The sequence below is a fragment of the Artemia sp. Qi Xiang Cuo genome, chromosome 2, assembly GCF_049724085.1.
Source record: "Artemia sp. Qi Xiang Cuo chromosome 2, ASM4972408v1, whole genome shotgun sequence".
In the NCBI taxonomy this organism is placed as follows: domain Eukaryota; kingdom Metazoa; phylum Arthropoda; class Branchiopoda; order Anostraca; family Artemiidae; genus Artemia; species Artemia sp. Qi Xiang Cuo.
In genome coordinates, this window is record NC_142795.1 from 50,197,589 (window position 1) to 50,205,009 (window position 7,421).

The window sequence follows — 7,421 nt, forward strand, 5'->3', positions numbered from 1 at the left end:
ATGTTGATAAAAACAAAATATTCACTCTGACACTTAGATTCTGTCAATTTTATCCAATGTATCTGACAAAAGATGCTGATAAAGGAAAGTTTATTTACTCTAACACTTAGATATTGTCAACTTTTTCCTATGTATCCAAGAAATGGATATTGATATAGAATTTAATCACTCCTATACTTAGATTTTTCGAAATTGCTGTATTGTCTGTCTAGGAAGCGACATCAATCGATAATGAATGTTAATAAGGAATTTGTTCAATTTTTTTCATAATTTTATGAATTAAATTTCTGTATTGTGTATCCAAGAGGTGAATTCAAGAAACAGTTTGTTACTTACTTACTTACTTACAATTTTTTTTTCATAATGACATATCGAACAACTGATGTTGATAAATAATTTATTCATTCTGATAGTTTTTTCGTGTTTTTTGCAAGCCAATCGTACTATACGTTAAACGCATTCAGATATTTCCTTGATAAAAAAAATTTTGTCCGACATATCCGACATATGATGTTGATAAAGCATTTATTCTGTCTGATACTTAGATTTTGTCAATTTTATCCGATGTATCTGACAGAGGATGTTGATAAAAAAATTATTCACTCTAACACTTAGATTTTGTCAATTATATTCGATATATCTGACAAAAAGATGTTGAGAAAAAAAATTTATTCACTCTAAGACTTAGATTTTGTCAACTTTTTCCTATGTATCCGAGAAATGGATATTGACATAGTAGGCCTTTCTTTTTTTGATCTTCCGTTGAATGCTAATACCCGAAAGCTGACGATAGGATGTATCAGCAGGTAATGTGTTATCTGCAGTTGTCATCTAACATCAACGATTATTTTTATGTTGGCATTCTCTTTGAGTGCAATCATCTTTGGAGATCACAATCTTGCATATCCACCAACATAAGAGTTGAATTTTTTCGGTACTCCAAAGAAATTTAATTCCTTACTGTAATGACAATGCATGCATGCATTTCCAATAGTGCTAACAGTTCTACTCGTTTCGTAGTTTAAATACCTCTCCTTGTTGGCATTTACTGCTACAATAACATTGTCTTGTGAACACACTTTATTAAAATGCTCCATCTTCACTTTTTTTTAAAGATATGACTTATGTCTTTATCGTTCCATCGTGTAGAAAAATAATGATTCATTACATGCAATAAACTAGGTAGTGTCGATAACCCGCCATAAAGTACCAGTGGGAAAGCCGCATCGTGTCCCTGAGCAAGCATAGAGTACAATTGTTAGAGCCGTAAGCATATTTTATGTCATTTATGTCATAAGATACGTAAAAAAAATGATTCGAATAAAATTTTGAAGTCAACATTTAATAATTTTGAAGTCAACATTTTTTTAGTCCAATATAAAAAAAGTGCTACTACAAACATTCTTTTTCTAATAGTAAAGGTCATGACTAACATGTCTAAACCATTCTCATTTTGAGTTTGGAAAATATTAGATGTGATTTTTTTTGTTTTAAGTGTTTCATCTCATTCGAAGACATACAAAAAAAAGAGGTAAAAAAATATATCATGTTAATAAAAATAGTAAAAAAAAGTTAAAAAAAATCAAAAAATCCAAAAACAAAAAATGGAGGGAAGGGGCCAAACCGTTGGAGGGCAGGGGGGCACCCTTCGAGTTTGGGGATGGGGGACCTTTGGGTGGTTGATGTATCTGCTGGTTAGGGTCGTTGGTGCTTATGATCCTTGATGGTTCGTACTCACATACACCTTACTACATGATTTGCAAGGATTTCTAAGGTTTGTTCTGAATTTCATTATTAAAATTATTTTCTTGACATCTACATCGCTCTTAGTATCAACTTTTTAGTATACTATAACGTTAGACTCTATTTTAAACTGACAACACTGTTCAAACGCCACTTGTGTATTATACAAAACACATCGAAGAAGTAAAGCTATCCATTATTAAAATTCTTTTCTTACCATCTGCATCTCTCTGATTATCAAATTTTTAGTATACTATAACGTTAGACTCTATCTTAAACTGACAACACTGTTCAAACGCCATTGAGGTTACCTTAACTGCTAATCACTTTAACCCTTTTTCTCCATCTTCATACGATCCAATTCGCAAATGTTATCTAGCTCTATTTTTTTCCTATTATTCAAATAAGATTGTTCGTACAGTCCAATTCGCGAATTTTTAAAATGTGCACGTGAAACTGTACTGCATATTTTTGTGCAATTCCATGTGTACTTTCAATAGCAATAACCAGTCTGGTTGAGTTATACAATCTCGACTATAGTTTCAAAAACATGTTTGACCACTTTATAGGTTTGCCAGCTTTTTCAAATGTCCACGTGAAACTATACTGTACATTCTTGTGAAATTGATATCAATAGCAAAAAACCAGTCTAATTGCCTTATAAAATCTCGACTATAGTTTCAAAACGTATTTGACCACTTTATAGGTTTGCTCGCTTTTTGCAAACTGTAGTGTATACCATGTGAGGGGGTACTCACTCTCTTTGAAAAGGTGTATACGTCTCGTGGAATTCCATAGATACAATCTACTAGCGAACCAAACAAATTGAAAATGATCGCGATGACGATTGGGTTTTCGATTTTGACATGAACAAGGCCATCAATGCCTACCATACCTTTGAAAATCAAAAATATGGACTAGATAAATTGTTTGAAGGAAAAGAAATTTTTGTCTCACCACTCTCTCTATTGAGTGAAACAAAGGTTTTGCGATACATCTATTACAATGACAAAAGACAAGTTGGGCCAAGAAAAGAAGTTTTGAACTATCGTCTGACCAATTAAAAGAGAAAAAGAGGGTCGTCAATGCATTCAAAACCTTGTAAAATCAAAAAGCTGGACTAGATAAATCGTTGGAATAAACATAAGTTTTTGTTCCACCACCTGAACAATTAAAAGAAACAAACGTTTGGCGATATGTCTTTCATAATAACAAAAGATAAGGCGAGGCAAAAGTTAAAGGTCCAATAAAAAATGTAATTATATAAAGGCACCACCTCTAATTTATGGTCCATTTTGATTGTCATGACATCAAGAAAAGGCTCAAATTGTCTGCCTTTAGAAGACTAGCGACAGTGAGAATCTATATATAGAACCATGCCGCGTGCTGAGAGCCGGAACCCGGTACTATATATATCTATAATATATATATATATATATATATATATATATATATATATATATATATATATATATATATATATATGTGTGTTTGTACATATGTATATACATATATATATATATATATATATATATATATATATATATATATATATATATATATATATATATATATATATATATATATATATATATATATATATATATATATATATATATATATATATATATATATATATATATATATATATATATATATATATATATATATATATATATATATATATATATATATATATATATATATATATATATATATATATATATATATATATATATATATATATATATATATATATATATATATATATACTGACAACTTCAGTTCCCAGTGAGAGTGCATTTAGTATTGCTGGGTACTATACGCGAAAGCAGTGCTCACAAATGACTGCAAAATCACTTGAACTCGAATGTTTTTAAGTAATAAATTTTAATTTATGTGGTCTTTTCATATTTTTGGTCTTTTTGTATATTTGGTCTTTTTTATTAATATATATTAATAAATATTCACTTTACTCTCGTAAATCTAAAGAAACTTAAAAAACAACAAAATAAATATATGTTAAAACGGCCGTTTTTTAAGTAAAAACAGGTCGTTTCTGTTTTTTGGTAAAAAAACGGAAAAACAGAAACGGATTTTTTTTTTTTTTTTTCACCGTTTGCGTTTCTGTTCCGTTTTTTCATTGCTGTTTTTTACCGTTTCTGTTTTGGCCAAAAACAGAAACGGTGCCGACCACTAATATATATATATATATATATATATATATATATATATATATATATATATATATATATATATATATATATATATATATATATATATATATATATATATATATATATATATATATATATATATATATATATATATATATATATATATATATATATATATATATATATATATGCGCGCGCGCGCGCGCGCGCGCGCGCGCGCGCGCGCGCGCGCGCGCGCGCGCGCGCGCGCGCGCGTTTTTATATATATATATATATATATATATATATATATATATATATATATATATATATATATTATTTTCTAAGTCTTATTTTCACGAAAAAAGAAAATAAGACTTAGTGCTTTTTATAATAATAATTGTACTGTAGCTAGATAGTTTAAATCGGCTGTAGATTAGTCGTAGAGGTAGATGGGGGGAGGAATCAGTTCCAGGAATAATTTAATTGATTTTTTTTAAGTCCAATATTTAAATGAAAACTCTAATATACCTCCAAATTTGCTTACTTGTAATTGAAACGCCTTGTGAGCACTGATAACGTCCTATTCCTTTCGTTTTGGATTCATATACGTTTTGGATCCATAAATGTACAACTGTCTCTATGTACAATACCATGTTAACTTTTTGCTATTTTTGCTCGTCTAAATATTTCTTTTAACCAGCTCCAAAAAAAATAACATAAATGTCCCGAGAATTATTACTGTTATTAGTCGCATTTGACGTAACGGCAGCGCTATTGGTGTGACATTTATCTTTGCATCAGCATGCTGTACGAAATATCTGTTGCAAGTAGGATAAAGTCAATCCAAACAATGTATGTATGTTTATCTCACAATTTAGAAAGTTTATGCTCACGAATAAGCCGTACCAATCCATACTCTTTATCTATTGTTATCAGTTCTAATATACAGCACTAGGAGATCAAGCTTCGCTTGGTGAAGAGAATTTTAGACATAAAACAAGTCTTCCACCCCTTCCCTTCTGAAAATGTATAGCTCCCATACCCTCATTTACACATAAGAAATTCCTTGTGTTATTTTTTTAGATTTAGTTTTTTTTTAACATAAAATACTAGGGGGAAGGTAATTTTCAAACTCTAGATGTAAATGTTCCCCATCTCATTGGCATCCCCGTTAAGTTTTATATGATATAAGGTTTCTACCACAATGTTGTCAAGAATTGTTCATTTTTTGCTGGATTTTCTTAATCAAAAATGCTCAACGAGTAAGTTTATAATTCAGACATTTTTTTGAATACTTTAAGTTAAAAATAGTGTCGCTATTTCAAATGTAAGGAAAATTTCCAAGGGGATTTTCCATAGAGAAGAATTTCCGCAGGCGTGGGGGGAAATTTTTCCGCCGAATTTTTTCAATGGACAACATACTTTTTTGTTATTTTTCATTTTGAAAAATGAAAATAAAACCCAAAGCACAGTTGGTGGGTGCCATGTGTCACTTTATTGTTGCTTCATACGGTCAAGAATTAAATATAAAATTCAGTTTATAAATAAGCGCATAATTAGTAGTATAGCTACAATATCTACAAGCGGGGTGTCTCCCCATATAGCTACAATATCTACAAGCGGGGTGTCTTCCATATAGCTATAACAGTTTCAAGCGGACAGTACTCCCGCCAATACAAGAAGACAGTGTAATGACCGATTCAACTACCGTGAAAATTCGTGATGTTTCTGTTAAAAGTCGTGATGTTTCCTTTGTTTGAAATTGTGAAATTCTTTCTGTAATTTAATTGTTTAATTAAATTACATAAATTAATTTATTATTAATTAATTTACATGATTACATTAATTTACATAATTACATTTTTTGTACTCTAATGATATTATTAATTTTCAATGATACGATTTTTTACATTCTAAGTATCTTCCCATTGATTTATATGAAATTTGTGTTTGATGTAGGAATCGAGCGTAAGACCCGTGATTTCCTAAGGTAAAAGAACGACTCGTTAATCGCCTGAACCAACAAGCCATTGAACATATTATTATTTTAGAAATACATCCAATGAGTTGTTTCTGGGATATTGCCCAACGTATGTTAAGCATCACAATATCGCAACAGGTTCATTCCATTGAACTGGAACAAGTGCAAGCAAATTTGATTTATCAATTTGATACTTGATAGATATTGAAAGTTAACTGATTTGGGGATTTTTTATGGCATCAACATGAGAATATGTATATCACGATGATTTGAGATGCATACTAGACAAACAATTTCTTCTTATACTAGGGCCCCAAGTCTTACCCCTATCCCTCAGCGCTATCCCTCCCCCCTCCCTCCAACCTCTCCCCCTCCTCCCCCCTCCCAAACTTTTTTTTTTTTTTAATATCTTAGAATGTCATGAAACACTTAAAACAAAAAAAATTCATATTTAATATTTTCCAACTTCAAAATAGGAATGATATAGATATGTGTGTCGCAACTTTTCCTATTAGAAAAATAATATTTGTAGTGACCAATTTTTTTTTTTTAACTTTTTCTTTTACATCTTAGAATGTCATGAAACACACTTAAAACACAAAAAAAAATCATATTTAATATTTTCCAACTTCAAAATGGGAATGATATAGATATGTGTCGCAACTTTTACTATTAGAAAAATAATGTTTGTAGTGACCAATTTTTTTTTAAACTTTTTTTTACATCTTAGAATGTCATTAAACACAAAAAGATCATATTTAATATTTTCCAATTTCAAAACGGGAATGATATAGATATATGTGTCGCAACTTTTACTATTAGAAAAATAATGCTTGTAGTTACCAATTTTTTTTTAACTTTTTTTTTAACTTTTTTTAACTTTTTTTTCAACTTTTTTTTTTACATCTCTTAGAATTTCATTGAACACACTTAAAAAATAATAAATTCACATTTAATATTTTCCAACTTTAAAATGGGCACACACACACACACACAAAAACTTACACACACACACACACAAACTTAAACACACAACACACACACACACACAAAAACTTACACACACACAAAAACTGACACACAAAAAAAACTTACACACAGACAAAAACTTACACACACACACACACACAAAAACTTACACACACATAAAAACTTACAAACACAAAAATACTTACACACACACAAAAACTTACACACACACAACAAACTAACAAACACACAAAAACTAAAACACAGACAAAAAATTACACATCCAAAAAAACTTACACAAAAACACAATCTTACACCCAAACACACACTTACACACACACAAAAACATACACACACACAAAAACTTAATAAGAGACAAAAACATACACACACACAAAAACAATCACATACACACACTAAAGCATACAAACAAACAGAAACTAACAAAAAATCAAACAAACTTACACACACACAAAAAACTAAGACACACACAAAAACTAACACACACACACAAACTAACACACACACACAAAAACTGACACACACACAAAAACTTACACACACACAAA